At 36.7% G+C, this 17888-nt stretch overlaps 1 protein-coding gene and 1 long non-coding RNA gene across 5 annotated transcripts in view; one reads left to right on the forward strand and one right to left on the reverse strand.

Moving 5' to 3' along the window:
• The window catches only part of ZNF407 (zinc finger protein 407), a 338348-nt gene that overhangs the window by 210203 nt on the left and 110257 nt on the right, over positions 1-17888 (forward strand). The window lies entirely within an intron of this gene.
• LOC113965291 lies at positions 297-16334 on the reverse strand. The gene is made up of 3 exons (XR_003533490.1): positions 16132-16334; positions 11454-11614; positions 297-327 (listed from the first exon to the last, which is right to left on the reverse strand). It is a non-coding gene; the product is annotated as an uncharacterized LOC113965291 (long non-coding RNA).

Consider the following 17888-nt stretch of genomic DNA (forward strand, 5'->3'; position numbering starts at 1 on the left):
GTTTCACAGCTGCTCTAGTGTCTGTTAAAATTCTCCATGGTGAGGCCACTTATCTGCATCGCCTTTTCAAATCAATTGCGCTTCTGGAATTTTTCTCGGTTGAGTTGAAGCCATTTCACCAAGAAAGGAAAAGTTCTCTAAAAGACTTAGCAGCCTAAATGCTCACCAGACACTTATTAGAACAGGAAGCCACTGGAGCTAGTTACAGTTCTGCAGAGGCTTGCTCCAGTTTTCCTTCTCCTTGCCAGCCCAGGGTATTTGGATGAAAGTTGACCCTAGGGTTGGTTCCATGGCAAAGCCTCCCATGTTGCACCGCTAAAACCCATCCTGTTAGGGCAGTAGATTAAATTCTCAAAAATCACATGATTCTGTCGTTTACCCCCTGTGTCTTTGGTTCATTATAGACTACTTATTAAATGATCTCATATTGCTTCTTGGGTGAGTCTTCACTCTTAAATGCTTCTTCTACAATCTTGAATACTTTTAATACCTGGCAGTGAGGTAGCTAGTCTATGTGTACTATAAAGGAATCCACTGAAGTTTTTTATGGGCAATTCGCAACAGTGGATGTTCAAAAAGTTTTTTAAAATTTAACATTATATTTAATAAATGACACATGATTAGATGTATGTGTTGTGAGGCATGCACGCAAGCAGAGAAAGTTAAAAATTTGATTATACCACTATAGCATTTTTTATTTTCTTTTCATGCTGAACACACAATTGTAATGTTCCTTTAGTGTCAGTTTTAATGTAGTTTCCTAAAACAAGACTATATAACAAAGCCTAGGATTTTACGCTATTTATGAGCTACTTTACAGAAAACAGAAAGCTTCTGCAGTGATCATGCAGTTTCTGTGCAAAACTTTTTGTTGCATTATTTTGTGCATGGGGGCCAAATGTTCTGTGAACTTTTCTGTATTGAGCACCCATTAAATCACTCTCTAGAATTGCAGAGAACTGAATTTGATAACCTTTAGGGGGCGGGGCTCTATTCTGTGCTGCTACCTTAAGAGTCTGCCTGCTTTCTTTTTTGTTTTTGTTGGGTTTTTTTAATAAATGGAAATGTTTCTGTCAGCTTCAGGAAGTCATCTAAAAATGAGAGGTGATTTTCTGTGGTCAGAGCAGTTGTGTTAAAAGGTCTGTGTTCAGTGAAGTGAGAGCAAATAAGCAGTAGTGTGACATGATGTGATGCAATGAAGGTAAAAGAAGCGCTATCTTTAAATGCTGTGTGTTTGAGAAGGCTTAATCTTGCAGTCATCCACTTTAATGAACCATCCCAATTGGCAGGAATAGTCTTATTACAGGACTAGGTAATGAGATGTGGGTTACAGTGGGTTTGAGCTCCTTGGCTTGAGGACCCTAGAGACTGGAAGCACTGTAGATGTGAATCAGTTTGAGGTTTGTTATGCACATGCAATGAGTGGATGCAATTCCCTCACTCAGTATGACAAAATAACTAAATGCTCTATTGAATGAAAGATAATTAACAAGAAATATCTGAGTATGCCCTGCCTCTATATTATTGAAAAATAAATGTTTCATGGCAATAGGATGTTAGTTTCCATCCTTCTCAGGCCAATTTTGACCTAATCTTCGGAGGTTGATCTCTACAGATACCAGCTGATGAAGCTTTGATTATGCAGGAAATTTGTTCTGAGCTCAGCTGAAAAACATCTGGCAGGGATGCAGGAATCAGAGCTGTGCTGCTGCAAGCTCATAGAGGCAGTGAGGCACTCTGTGTAGCTGCAGAGTAACCCATAGAGGGGTTGTTGTATTTATTAGCTCAGCAGTCCTGCTTGTGCCTGCCAGTTTCCACAGTCCTGGGATATTAGCCAGCCTTGTTGGCTGTATACAAGTATATGTATTTTTCTCTCTATCCAAATGTCTCTTTATTTTAAAATACAATTTTAAGGGAATCATATGTTGCCTCCTGGTCAACTCACCCAGTACTATCTGTTTCAATGGAAAGGAATTAGCAATGCTGTAAATAATATGGTTTGCACCAGTTCAGCAGATGGTACGTAGTTTTGCAAATGTCACCTACAAAAAATATTAAATGAAGATTTTAAAATCTGCTGACCTAGTGATAAAATTCATCCCCATGTCTGGTGGTTGAGGTCTTGTGGTGCTTTCAGCTCAGACCTTGCACTGTAAGTTCATCCAGACTATTTCAGATGTTGCTGTTTAGTGTTGCTTGGCAACTGCAGACTCTTTAATGACCCTTACAGTTTCAGCGAGGTGAGTATTCCTCTTTTTGTGTCGGGATATGGAGGAGAGTATTCTTAAAGCCACCTTTCACTGATAGATGAAGTTATGTCTCTATTCTGTAGTTTGAGACACTTGAATTAAAACAATGTCTAAATACAGGGTATTTTAATTATTCCTGTCAAGCTTGTCGGTGCTCAGACTGTTCTTGGAGATTCTTGATTTCAAGCTTTTCATTTCCTCAGCTTGAAATTGTGAATAATCATCCTGCAAAAACTCTTACCAGTTTAGTGAGTGAAAGGCTAGCTAACGCTGGCTAGAAGTACAGAAAAAGGGCTATTAGAAGAAACTAATCTAAATTTAGGAACTGTTATAAACTTTATAAACTTAAGGGAAATAGGCTGTAAGATACTGTGGGGAAAAGTGATTATGGCTGCATGGAACAGAAAGTGGAATTTATTCCCTATATAACACATGTAATGAGAAATTCTCTTCTTTACAAGAAAAAGACATGAAGGGCTGTGGTTTTCTGAAGTGATTAATAAATTAACCTAGCATTTTTAGCTCACAAATTATATATTCTCTATAATATGCATATTCCCCAAAAAAATGAGAGATTTTCCTCACTTTGTTTTACCAAGTTGCTTTTATAATCTATGCTTATGGCTATAGTTCAATACTTTTGAAAAAATGTTACCTTTCATCTCTAGAGCTTGTACTGTGACCACTTGATACTTATTTTTGTCTAATTTTTTTGTATATCGATAAAAAAGAAATGAACATCTGCTGTTCTATACAGTAGTATGCAACTTCAAGTAAAAAATATCATTTAAAATTATATTTTCAGTCTAGGTTATAAAATCTAATTCCTTTTGAAGGAACAAAAATATAATATAGGTATTCATAAATACAAAAATTTACACCTTAAATGTTTCGGTTATATTTTTTTCACGTTTGTGTTTTGAACCTAGGTTTTCCCTATTTAATTAAAAATATGCAAAATTTTCCTTTGCATTTACTTTTTCAAATCACACAGCATGTCTCTCCATTCTTAAGTCAGTGTGCTTTGTCATACAAAAATATTCATTCACTCTTAATTAATGTTCAACTTAATTTTATAGTACAGAATTGGTCTCACAGGGCCCTGCACCACCATTACATATGCAATGCTTATTTTATATTTCTTAGTAATTTAACCAAAAAAATGTGTTATGTGTCTGAACTTTTCAGATGACACGATCCTACAGTTATACTGACAATACTGTTTACATTTGATAATGGACACAGTAAGTAATGAGGAGCTGTATAACATCCCAAAAACGAGCGGCACCTGTAAACAGATTTCTAAATCTGTTGGTTGTATAGTCTGTGGCCAAACTTTCTAAACCCGCAACATATTTAGGTAGCTGAATTTGACCTGATTGCAGAAGTGCAAAACTCTTTTAAGTCTGATGATGTCAATGAGAGATGCAGATATACAGCATTTTCAAAAACTTGACTGGTTTTGTGCATGGGTCTAAATTATGAATGGGAAATCTCATTTTAGTCATATGTAAAGCTTCAAATTTAACTCCTACTCGTCCTGACTTTCTGTGTAACTATCACAGCTTCTCAGGCAATTTATGTTCATGGTGTGTGTGAGGGGGATGTTTCATTGTAAAATGGATCTGAATTACATGGTGGGGGCATGCGAAAGTCAGAACCCTACTTTACTCACACAGTCAAGTTTGTTGAAATACAGGCCTCGGGAGGAGCACTGGCATAGTTTTGTGATGCAGAGGGAGGGAGTATTGCTACCACTTTGACCATGAGAGTGTGGGACAGGTGTAATGTTAATGTGCTTTGTGCCATCCCTCTGCTGTAATTAAACAAAATTACTTTAATTTCTCTGGGATTCCACTGTACGGTCTGTTTTGCACAGAAGACTCATGACAGTGAGGGGAAGCAAAGGAATGGAGGGCAATATCCAGGGATGTTGCTCAGACATAGATAAGAAGGTGTAGAAAACAAACAGCCAGGCCAGCAAAACAGCATTCATTCCTTTCTATAAGGTATATGACTTGTGAAGGATGTCTTACAAGACTGTGAATAAATAGCATACATTTTTAATATAATTATGTAAGCTAAAATAAATATTTTACATTTATTATGCATAATAAAATAATTAGACAACATTCTGTAAGTGAGTATGGCATCTGAAATTCCAACTGCTGAAGGATTCATTGCATATTTTCAGCAGCAGCAGCAGCATGACTTAGGGGGAGTGACTCCACAGGGGCTACTTTTCTTTTTTTGGACAGCATCCCTAGGGAGTTCCTATTTCTCTCTGACTTATAGTATCTGTTCATAGGTTGTAAAGACCAGTTTATAATACACTCCAGGATTTGCACCCAAATCATAAGAATGTGCAAAATAAGTGTTTTCTCTCTGTTTATTTTGGTGCATTCAATAACGTTTAGGTATGATTGCATCAGCTGGGCACTATTCCCTAGTTATATCAAGGGTAACTAGGGGCTACGTTACAGATGAGGTATGTACCTCATGTACTACCATATGTACTAATTCATAGCAAAACTGAAAGGCTGTTAAGGCAAAATCTACATAAAATGATGAAAAAATTTATCATTAAAATATTAACATTAATATGGTCTTTGTAACCAGTGAAATTTAACATGCATATATAAGAAATAAGGTTATAAAACTGTGTAGGCTGATGAGGATTCCAGGTGGCAACCACCACTACACTGGGGAAAAACACTTTTTTATATATATCACAAAGGCAGAATGGTTAAAATAAAAAGTGCATGTACTTTGTATGAATACAAAGTTGCTAAGGAAAATAATGCATGTATGTAATAGAACAAACTGGGCCTTCAGGAAGCGCTTCAGCTTCTGTTGTGTTAAGCAGCATGAGTTGAGGATATCCAGTGCCTTGTGCTAGCAGACTTATAAACAAATGAAGATAGAAGTTTAGAGAAACATTCTATCAGTGCATGGTCATAGTTCCCAAATGCAAACTCCATAGAATATTATTCACTCCTTATTTTTTAATAAACATTCAGATAAAATATTTGGAAATATTTCTGTTAATCTGGAATAAAATATGCTGTAGCATTTAAGTACATAAAAATAATCTGAAATAAAATTTAGATATAATTACAAAAACTATTTATTCTAGTGAATACATGGCATACAAAACAATGGTCAGAGTTATTCTCTTTATGATGTTTCTGTGGCATAATAAAACATTTTATCATCACCTCAGTTATAGGAAATAGTTTATATGGTAAACTCAGGATGAAAATATGCAATGTTGTAATAGTGCACAATACAGAGCAGCTGTCAGGTAAACCAACTTGACCAGATGTAATTCAAACTCACAGAACCAGAGAACTCACAATTAATGATATGACCATTGCTTGGACAGGTGTATGCTGTCTGCACTGACTGAGAAATCCTGTCTCTGCAGTTTTGGCAAATGGTGTTGGTGACAGTGTATAAAAGAGCTCAAACTCCCTCTCTCAGAGCTGTCCCTGTCCAATGTCACTGCATGGACTGCTTAAGAGAATGTATGCTTACTAGGAAACAATTGTTTCTCTAATGAAGACATATATGTATGTGCACACACATATGCATTGACATATGTAGACTTGGTGACTATGGTCCGCAGTGTAGTTGCCATATTAAGAGGCTTTGGCACAGCATGCAACACTGTAATCATTTTGTGATGTCCTTTGCATTCCATATTTGTAATTAATAGCATAGTAAATGCACTCTATTTGGTAGAAGGGTAGTATGGACTTCTACTAATTTTAATGAATAATACTTACTCCTTAAGTTAGGGAAATCCATCAGTAATTCCATGAGCATTGATTACTCAAGCTTCTTTTGTTGTTTTTTTTCTTTCTATTTATTTATTAATTTATTCCTGATGATTGAGGTTTTTCCCTGTGGCCACTGTAAATAAGAGAAATTAAAAATTGCCTTTTTAATGCAGTGGATCTGTGATTCTCATGGTAACGCTGAACCATCAGATTTGGGACTTTAAGGATCTGCCCAAGTACCTTTAAACGGGTGATGCAATTCCAAGCATTGATAATAGTATTCTAGGCTCATTTTGGATTGAGTCCTTTGAAGAACAACGTTTAAGTGATCTATTTAAGCCTCAGTGCTCTGCTAAATCTCAGGGGTGACTGCTGAGTTTAATGCTACTGGGACATGCAGCTACTTTGATATCAATGTAAAATTACTATCTAGTTTCAGCTTCTGACGCCATCTCTCTGTTATGGCCTGTCATGATTGTATCTCAACACTCTGCGAGTTTGTTCACTCTTTGGTTTAAGTTCTGCAAAAGCATTATCAAGCTGATTTCTTTCAGTACTGTCTTCCCCTTGCTGTTCAATTTGGGCTTTGTCCTTAAACTATTTTTCTTATGCAACCTCTTCCCTGCCGTACTGATGCTCTTTTTTTTGAATCAGTGTCCAACACACTTAACCCAGAACCTCACACTTCTTTTTCCCTATCATATGTAATCATCACTGTCTTATCTATTCCTCTTTCTTAAGGAGCATAAATATCTTATCATAAATACATTATATTTATTTCTAATATATAGTTCATTAATGTTTATCAGTCTGGAACACGAGCATATATTTCAAACTAAAACAATCTTAATTAAGTTGTATTTTGATATTAAATAAAGTCTTAGTACTAACCTCAAGATGAATGGCAAGGCTATGGTCTTAATATAGCTTGAAGTAGCAAAAAAGATTTGTAATTTCCTGTTCTTACAGTGCTTCTAAAACAAAAGGACAGTGAAGATCTTGTTTTACATCTACAAGTAAACTTTCATTTGTTAGAATAGTTTGTTCTAAAAATAATCATTGGCATCATAGTGATCCTTTTAGGGAAAATATGTTTTAAAAAAGGCTAAGTAAACTATATATGTTTTCTTTGCTCTTGCCTGTTAGCAGAGAATAAATAAATAGATTTGTTTGTTTCCTTTACCATTCCTTAATCCTCAATCCAGTCATTATAAAAGGGCCAAAGCTATCTTTGGGGGTGGTAAAATCTGCAAGGAATTATTATTATTATTGCTAACTACCAGCCAAGTACATGTCAGCTAGTTAGCAATCTGAAAATATTTTGGTGGTGTTACAGACCTCCAAAATGAAATTGATAGACATGAGCCTGCTGTGTTGTATTGGGTTTATTCTCCAGGCTATACCGCCACTACCATATAAAAAAAGTTTCTATATTAATGCTGTCTTTGTGACAACCTTCCCTCTTCCTCCTTCATATGTGACATACAAAACAGATTAAAGTCTGGGGAAGGGACAGAAAGAAAATTCTGTTTTGGAGTGGTTCCAGAAAGCAGTGTACTGTGAGGAAGAGAAAGGGAAAGGTTTTTTCCATTTAAAGTTTGATGAAAATGAGAGAGAGAAAAGAATTGCTGAATAGAGAGTGAAAGAAGGAAGAAGGAAGAAAGAAAAGACAGAGCTTTTGTGTTTGAGAAAAACTTGTTACTTAGATACTTTTAATGCATTAGAAATGGTGAACAGTTTTCCAAATAAATATTTGTTAAAAACTCCTGATTTACTGAAGCTAAATAAAATTGCTTGCACATTCCAGCAGAGTTGTCCTTGTCTCTGTACCAGCTTCTGCCCAAATTCTTCTAGCACAGTACGTTGAGGCACTTTGGAAACACAGATGCTAAAGCCTCTGCCATCACCACAAGGTTCCCTACTTGTGTAGTAGAAGTGTGGGTTTGGTGCACCAGGCCTGCACCTCCGCAGTGTGGCTGGAGGGTCCTTTCCAGGGGCCACAATACAATATGGCGAGACTGAGGCTCTAGAGCAGAATCAGCACCCGGGATTTGGAAGGCTGATGCTCCTGGCCACTGTCTCCCCATTGTGATGGGGAACCCATGTGGGCTGAAAGCTCATCTCTGAGAACCTCAGCTCTTTGCTTTGCAGACAGATGCATCAGAGATTTGGGAGTTCGGAGTTCCCATGATGTTGCTTCATAACCCATGGGTTCAAAGCGGCTGCTTAATGTTGGCCAGTAACAAGGAGAGCTTGTCTCAAGGTTTGCATGTTGCTTTTTCTCTTTCCTGAGCTGCTGGGAGGTGATGCCTTGTCCATAGGAAAATATGGCATAGGGAAGACAGGCCATTTGGTATACAACAGCTCACCTTCCCTAAAACCATTTTGCAGTCCCTGCTGTAATGGTACTCTACTTTATTCTCATAAGTCATGAGACTTCTTAGGGACTTGCTTTATATAAGCCAGCATATAAAGCCCTCAGTTTTATTATTACGAGCGATAGAGTGCTGCTGTGGTGTTACAATTTCTTCTCTCTTTTTGTCTTTAACACCATTTTAAAAAAATCTCAAAGATACTCGCACGTGCGATGTGGTGGTCAGTTAGCATTTTAGTTTCTAGCCATTTTAGTTTCTAGCTTCCTTTCTGGCTATTAAAAAAGTTAAAAGTGGTGTTTAGTAGTTTTCATTAAATTTGTCTTTTATATTTGGGTTGTTTATTTGGCTTTTGTCTTTAACCTGTTGCATACCATATGTACCTGAATTTTGTCTTTTAATGTCTTTTAAAATGTGTTCTTTTAATAATGGAAAAATAATTAAGGGGAGAAATATATATATGAAAAAGGTTCTTCTGCATTCTTGGATGCCTTAGGTCAAAGCAATTTCTTCTCATTTTATGTCTTCAGAGAAAGGATGAGGTCTGTACAGCACTTCTCATCTTCCCCTGACAAGTTAGAATGCTGAGATATAGTGTGCCATGAGAAACAAGCTGATGCAACACTATTCTCCTTTTTCCCACTCCCATGGGTCAAAGGATTGGAGTGGACACATTCCTTGATGTTTGCCCACCTCCTTCTGTAAATGCACTGAAATAGGAAGGTAGTGGGAACTGGGAGGGATAATGAATAGGTGCTTCTGTTCATAGCCTGACAACAAATTGCTTATCCTTCCTAAAGTAAAGAGGAGGTTGCAAAGTGACTTTTGACTCTCAAAGCCAGCCCAGATCTCCCTGGTGCTCCCAGGGCTGGTAGCACAGCCGCAGGTTGCTCTGACCTCAGGCCAACTGACCTCTAGTCTAGTCCTAGTTTGGCTTTCCTTCCACTTAGGCAAACTGCCCATCTTACTGTGGTTCCTAGAATATAGGTCCATATACATATATATGTACTTCTTAATAATTATTCTTTTGGTGTTCTTCAGCATTGCTATCATTTTATATTTTTAGTAATGTAATAATTTAAAACACACAAAACTAGATACTCTGCAGTTCATAGTACTGTAAAATTTTTTGTGTTATAATCCTCTAAATACATCAAGTGGTTCTAGTGATGTCATAAAGTGCCTGAACAGCATCCTCTGGGTTCATTGTGATATTACTAGTACTCCTTAAAATATGGTATTTATTGTTTTATATTTGTAACTTCCATGCATGCTCCTTCAATCCTTGTTCAAGATGATTATGGATTCTCTCTAACAACTGCAGTCTAGGACGTAATTTGTTCTGCTAGAAATCCCACATGGAATGCCATCTCATAATGAGCTTCCTCAAAACATTTCTGTTGAAATTTTGCATGTACAGTACACAGGGCAAACAATACTTCAAATAATTTTGAAGTTTTAGAAGGTATTGTGATTATTAAAATCAGTTCTTAAATTCTGATGATTTTTCATTAGAAAAATGTGGTATTTCCTACATCTTTTTGTTAACAAGCTCTTGGTAAAATACAGAGAGCCATTTCCATTAGCAAATTTTGGAGATATCTGCTATAGATATTTTTACATATAAAAAGCCATTAGTAATTTGTTTTTGTTTCAGGGAAAAAAGATTTATCTTTAATTCAAAAAGGCAGTTTTTATAAATAAGTTGACGTCGATTGTTTTTTAGGCTGATGTCCCTAACTTATGCAAAGAGCTGTGCCAGCCCATCCACTCATCTTTTGTCCGTTTCTTTAATAACTTTTTAAGCTGTTGGCCACTTTCAGTGAAAACTGACAGCCTATAGTAATAGCTGAGATAATTTAAGTTCATGTTTCCTGAAAGAGGTGGACGAAGAAAGGAGCAACAGTGAGGAATAGGCAGTCAGAATTCAGCTGTCATGCATTCTTCTCTCTTAAAATCCAGCCTCACCACCCAGCACAGCCATGTTTTCTTGAAAGGGATTATCTTGAAGGGACATTGTTCGGGAGCTGCTGTTACTGTATTGAGAGATTTAGTGAACAGGGCAAGAACCCATAGGATGATTTCGTGCTTCAGTTGGTACAATGTTGATGTATCAATGTTTTGAGTCCCAAATCAACAGTTTGTTGCAAGTTGTCAGGATAGGTCCTTTGTAAAGGTAAAATTTAAAGGCATTTTTTAAGGATAAAGAGAACACACACAAATATCTGTATTAATCTTCATAAAAGAGATTATTATTTACCCAAGAGATTGAGACCACTGACATTTCTTAGTCAGTGAATAGGAAGAAGCTTCCCACTATGGAGATATTATTCCACAAATACTTTCTTTGGCACTTTTTCTGTTTTCTATAAGTCATTCACTGATCAACTGACATATTCATAGGTCTAGACAGATGTGTTTACTTGAGAAAAAGAAGCAAAGTTTGAAAAAATGCCAAGTTCTTTTACATGTTATTAGTGATACTGAGCATCCACAAATTCTCATCTCACATGGTGTCCAGTGGCTCTGTACCTATTTGAAATTCAACCTCTTCATTTAGGTGACTAAATGTGACTTTCATCACATTTTAATTTGAATTTTAATTACTAGTCTTTAAGATTTTGATCAGCACTAATAAATTATAGCACAGTTATATAGTATTTAGCTGATTGATTTTTGTATGCTGAAATATAGTCATTTTGAAGAGTAGTAAAAATACTTTCAAGTAGAAGAAATTTTTCAAAGATAAAGGAATTTGTACCAGATTTTTTCAAGTCTGTGTCAGACTACAGAGGAAAGTCCTAAATCTGAGCCCTTGTGAGGGCAAAGCAGATGTCTCCTATCCAGTGTGTTTAAATGCAGTAACATCAAGTCAGTCAATCAGCCGAAACAAGGCCGGCAAGTGCAGCTTTTTGGAATGGCTGTGTGTTTTCTGGTGGTTGTGCAAGGTGAGGGATGAGTATACAGTATTGGGTAATGGATAGCTCTGTTAGTGCACTAGATAGCAGAACTGTATTCTAAAAGACAAATACAGCATTTGTTTGTTTTACCTGAGTTCTTGTCCACCCGCATCTGCTCTTGGCTTCCTCTTTTGTTTGGATCTCTTTTCCCTCAGAAGTCTACAACACAGCATCAGGAGAATCTTTATTTTCTTTTCCTGCTCTGAAGTGCCCATTTTTAGTTTCAGTTCACCAATAGCATGGCAGGAGTACTGTAACAGAAAGGATTATAACTAAGCCTCTCTCCATCTAAACATCTCTGTTCCGTAGCTCAGTTGGGAGTCAGATCTCACTGGCTGGATAGTGTGTACTCTCATGGGGTCGATACTATAAATCAAAAACAAAGACAGTGGATAAAGTCCTGGCCCCACTGATGTTAATTACATCACCTCCATGTCCTCAGTGAAGCGATGATTCTCTGCCAGTCATGAAGTACTTGCTTCGTAGGAGAGAAATGGAAAGCTGGGGAGTTGGTAGCACCTTCCACAAGACTTTGTATCCTGAACAGTAAAAAAAGTTCAACTAGGCAAGTAAGTTGTGGGATCAAGTACCCCAAATTTGATCTCCTTAAATCATGCCAAAAGACATAAATGCAAAAGCATCTACTTCTTTTGGATTTTCTGTTTTGTTTTTTTTATTCTCCTCTCTAATGAGTTTGCAAGTTCTTACACAACTGAATGAAATCACTGAGGCATGCTCAGAAGTCTCTGTCCTGGGGAAATGCATATCTTTTCCTCAAGACTTTTCGTCCACTTCTTAGGCAAACAGGCCCCTATTCCTGTATTCTTGGGTATGTGTTAGAGGCCTGAATATTAGACAAGTCAAGATTCATTTAGTTAATAATGGCAGTGCTGTCTGCAGCCTTATTCTAGTTATTGTTTAGGATTCTCCTCTGAAAGTGCACAGAACAGGGGTTTAAAAGCCTGTTGTTTGGATTCTCTAGGAAGGTAGCTGAAAACAGAAGAACAATTCTGAAAGGAGGGATTAGATCTGCTTTTGGTTCCTGGCAATTCCTGGCTGTCTAATGGCAGAGTTTCAAGAAAAAGGGGATGGTACAGGATATTTCATGCCAGATAATACTTTTCTGGGATAGAGGAGAACAGAATTAGTCTTCCTCAAGATAAGGGCAGCCTAAAACTTGGGAGTTTTACTTTGTAGAATAGTGCCTCAATTTCCAGAAAGTTAGGAGCAGCAGTGTTTCATTATCCAGAGCAGAGCTCCTGATGTTTCATATTGGCAATCTACACTTTCTTTAGACAAAGAAGATGCCTAATTGAAGCAAATATCAATACCTATATTAGTTCTTTCTTATGTCCACTAGTTGTATTGGGAATTTGAATGGTTATGGAGGACAGACTAGGTTGCCTTCTAGTACTCCCATGCCCAACAGTGCATCTAAACAGAAGCTTATTTCTACTCTGTTTTACTGATACCCTGTCTCCCACACCTATCACTACTCTTTTTACCTATTTTCTGATTATCATGTCCTTCTCAATACTTGGATTTTAATTTTTCCAAGGCCAAGACCATTTTTTCTGTTGTTTCTCCATGCAGCGAATGGTGTAACATATTTCCGTCATGCCACCCTCTAAGGTCAGTGTGCTGTGCAGGGGGAACATACCATCTTTTTTGGAGCTACTTTTTGCTTCGTAAATGTAGGACATTTCATCAGAGTATGGGAAAGCCTGTACTACTGTGGTGAAACCTTACTGTTGCGAGGAGACTGTGATGCTGTTTAATGGCTAAAACCTCAAAGAAGGTTTTAGAAGCTGAGAGCCTGCATTCCATTGAAGTGCAATGTCAGTGCCTAATTCCCATAGTCTCCTTAGAAAATCTCATCTCTCATTTATGGACTAGTCATCCAATACCTTTCATGAGAATTAAATGCTTATAAGTAGAATTTTTCAAATATGTGTGAAGTCTTAAGTGATATTAGAATCAGCCTTGACTCTTTTAGTCTGGTTTTGTTTTTAAACCTGACTTTCAAATAAGTGTCTCCCTAAATGCACTTCTGGGTGCATTATTTTTGTTTTGTTTTTTGAGATCATGTCATTGTTATATAGCTGAAGAAGGTGTAGTACTGAAAGCAATACATCTTGGAGTGCAAGTAGAACTATTTAGACTCAACTCGCTTCTTTAAAGCACAGCTTCTTTATCTGTAACTATCCAGTATCTAGAAAGGAAGGATTTCAGGATATTATGAACTATATTCTTCTCTTGCTATTCACCTCATGTTAGCAAGCTGCTGTTCTGTAAACTCTTGGAAATGGCCCTGAAACATATAGAATACTGCATCAATCTGATAACAAAAAGGAAACAAATACATACAGTTGTCTTCCTAAGTTTCTGTTATTTACTTAATTTCTGTTTACTTTTTGGAAAATACTTGGATTATTTATAATAGTTATTCAGTAAACTCTTGTGGCCTTTAAAGAGGTATATGAGTTAATGACTTCTCAAAGAATTGTTCTACGAGAGTACTGTGGCATTTTTAGAGTGAGTGCTTAGTTAAAACAGTCACTAAAGGCATGTTATTCACATAGGCATCTTTTGTATCAAACCTATGTATTTTTTATTATCTGTGCATTCTTACTTGATTCACTAATGTAATTTCATATACATACATATAACATTAAGCTTATGAATAGGTACAGTTGTTCTAAAGTTAGTTATGTTCCCTAGAATCACAAACTGAATTAGCTCTTTAAGGACTGTGTTACTATGATGCAAAATAGATTCAAAGGAATAGTTGGTTTTATTTAAAAGGTGAAGAATGCAGAGGTTTTTTGGTGGTGTTTTTTTGTTCATTTGGTTGTTTTTTTTTAGTTTAAGAGTGGAATATGTGTTTTCTTTAGCTGTAAAAGCACAATCAAGGCAACATGATAAGTGAGTCAGTGTTGTAAAAGTAAAACTAATTTTGCCTTCACTCACATGAGCTATAGAAGGAGGAAGCTTTATTGTCCCTGGGAAGGTGATAAGGCAGAGTAATTGTATATTATACTGTCCTGGAACATCTGCCTGAAGACTGTTGGAGCAATTCATCTATCATGGACGATACAGCATGTTTTGTCTTTCTGCTTTAACCCATCCCCACTGCTGGCCTGCACGAAGGTTTTGATAGGGACTGTGCCTGGGCTGGGGCTCACATTAATCAGTCCCCTTGTTCAACACTCCAGCTGACATAATTACAACCTGCGCACAGCAGTTATTCAAGTTGAGTCCTTGTCACTCGTGGTGCGAAACTACACAGCTCAGATCCCGAAGGAGATTGCCTTATCACACAGAACAAGGGCTCACAGGAGTTGAAGAGAATAGAAATGGGAAAATGTCTTCCGGGAGTACTATATATTCCTTTAAAATAAGACATTTGAGAGACTTACAAGGGACAAAGAGAAGCATTGTGCAAGGTCTGAAATGAACAGGTTATTATTTTTAAAAGGATTACACAGGCCATTTTTGTGAAATGGACATGCATTATTAAATAAATTCAGTGGTCTTTCTTATCATTCAGTGCCTCTGCCCTATTAGTTTTCTTCAGAAGTGATAAAATAGTTTTTGACTTGTATAAGCTTTAAGTATCTCTCAGTAGAAATCATCAGAACACAACTAATAAAAGTGCACATTTTATACCAGTAAAATTGGCACACACATAAGGGAAAATCCGCGAGGATCAGAGTTAAGGTGAAGGAAGAAGCATGCAAAAGGGCTTTCGAAGATGAGCAAGTTCATTAGTTTCTGCTGTAGTATGATATGGGAATGTGAAAGATGAAGCCAAAGAACAAGTTTCATATTTTACCATTTTTTCCCTCTTCTTATGTTAACCCTCTGTGGGAAAAAAGACAAATCCATAACACTATCTATACTAAATGAAAGTAGTTTGTTTTCATGTAATGTGATGAGGTTTATTTTTATGTGGTTGTGTTTTTTTTTCTTTAAGACAGAACCTTTGAATACATGATTATAGAATAATTTTTTGGCGTTAGTCTATAAAATTTCCTCAGTATAACAAAATGTCATTGGCATCCAGAAGGCTTTTTCCCTGGTGTTTGAATTTTTTGTTCTTGGGTACTAGATCAGTTTTTTAATTAATACCATTCAGGCAGTTCCTATTCTTCTCAATTAATAGATTTATAGTGTTGCCCTGATTTCTCATCTAGTTAAAATCATGTGTCTAATATTTAGACACAGCTTTTTATAGTTGAAAGAACAGTAATAATGTATCTGTTCTGGGTGGTCCAGTTTTAAGCTAATAGTTTTACAACACAGTTTATCTGCAACTTTGAATAGTCTGAAGTAGAAGTGCTAGAAACTACCTTATACATTTTACTCTACATATAGGTGTGCTAGGTAAGTCAAATACATAGTTTAGTGCTTTCATTTAATTTCAGTATCTTTTCGTGAAGTACACATCACATTGATCTTGATGTGTATATCTCCAGTGAAAGTCTAGCTACATGAAAACTGCAATTTCTTACTGAGCAGCAGAGCATCCTTGTAGTCAAATGTACTCTTGAAGGAAAAAAAATCAAGTTTTGCTTGCTCCCTACTCTTAAAATCAGTTCACCTGTTGTGAATGATGCCTGTGAAGTAAGCTCGAAGTACAGAGCCAAATGCTGCATTTACTTACATTTGTGCAGACAATAGCATTATGAGGACATAATCTGAAGAGAATGATGTTTCTCTGATATATACTTACAACACACATTTTAGATCAGATCATCAATCATACCTCCAACTAAAGACCCAAATTTGACTTTCAGAATCTAAGATGATTTTGCAGTATTGACAGCCAGGAAGAATATATTTTAATTTGCAGACTGAACAAATTTCCATGACATCATGGAAGCACAATAAATAGCTGACCTCACAATGACATTTTTCAGACTTAAATTGTACTTATAGACTTTGAGCCCAGAAAAAGCCTTAAGCTCAGCGAGTGTGACCTTCTACATAAAACAAACTGCATAGGTAGGTGGGTTTTTTCCAGTTGGCTCTGTACTGAGCCTCTTGCATCTGACTGAATTTTGTCATCTAGAAACACATTCAGGTTTGATCTGAAAATATCCAAAGTTGCAGAACCTGCTCCTCTTGTGTGAAAGATTAATTGCTGAAGAAATTGTGCTTTGTTTCTCTGTTGAATTTGACTATAACTTGTTGTCATTGCTTTTGATTTTGTATAGGAATTCTCTAAGTTAACTTGTCCCTTAATCACACCTTTATTCCCTGTTAAGTTTCTCATGCCCCAAGCTCAAAGGCAATAAGCAAAACAGAAGGGGTATTTATTAAGTGTTTTGGAGTTTTCCCCCACTTAACTTCTATTTCTATTTATAATCACTTTGTGACTGTTTGTTTAAATGTAGGCAGTGATGCAGGAAGTAGATATTCTAGAATTAGTTTCTCCGGTGTCATAAGGAGAACATTATATTGCTTGCTACTTCCTTGCTTGTCTAAAGTTGGCATGAGACCTTTCCGCTTATAGCATCATGCTAGAAGCTTACATTAAACCAATGGTCCACTAATTCCTAAATAATTTTCAGTGTCACAGCTTTTCATAGCATTCTTGCATTCTTGTAGTTACTTGCATGCATTGTGCAAAGATAGCAAAACCTAATATGTATTTGTATGTGTACGTGTTTTGATTGAACAGGCCTGGCTTCTGAAACTGTTCTGTAGGATGACAGTGTCATCATTATTAATCATGCTGCCAATTACAGCATCATCTGTAAATTTTATTAGCAGGGATTTTATATATACTTTTGGCATGCATAACTAAAGTGAATCCTTCATGCAATTATTGATGATTCCTTTGATAAATTAGAACATTTGAAATGAGGAAGAAAACTACCATCTCTTTTGCATGGGGGGTTGGGGCTGGGATAGGGCAAGGAGAGGCAGTGTATTAGCATTAAAAAAACCTACTTTGAGCAGAGATCGTACAGACCACAGTGCCCTGGGTATGAATCCAGGCTGCAAAGCAACAGGATCTACCCTCTGGGGAACCGTGTTGTCACTAAAATGGCTGAAGGAACTGACACGGAGGCCAGTTGGAAGAAGTACCATCTGCATCTGAGATTGACAGGCAGCCTTTAGGGTCTGTTGCTATCATTTCTGACTCCGGGAACATTAGGAATCCAGTTTCATCTTGTGCAGTCAATAGATTCCACACCCTTTCCTAGACTCCATCTGCACTTCTCTATCTGTGAAAATACTTTATGTGTTCCTGCGGATATACAAACAGAGTCTACAGAATTGTTCAGTTACTTTATGTGGTCATTAAAAGAAGTACAATAGGGAAAAAACTGATGTTGAAAGGAAATGCGTCTTCAATTAAATTCATTCTAGCTTTTTTAAAAAGTGGATGTTTTCCATGGCCTCATTTCAGCAAGGCATTTATCATGTACATAAATTTAACCTTGTGAGTCATTCTTTTGAAGTCAATGATGGAGGCTTCTTGTACTTAAGCTGCACAAATGTGTAAATACCTTG

This window comes from Neopelma chrysocephalum, unplaced genomic scaffold (assembly GCF_003984885.1).
Source record: "Neopelma chrysocephalum unplaced genomic scaffold, ASM398488v2 Primary Assembly neopelma1_22b, whole genome shotgun sequence".
In the NCBI taxonomy this organism is placed as follows: Eukaryota; Metazoa; Chordata; class Aves; order Passeriformes; family Pipridae; genus Neopelma; species Neopelma chrysocephalum.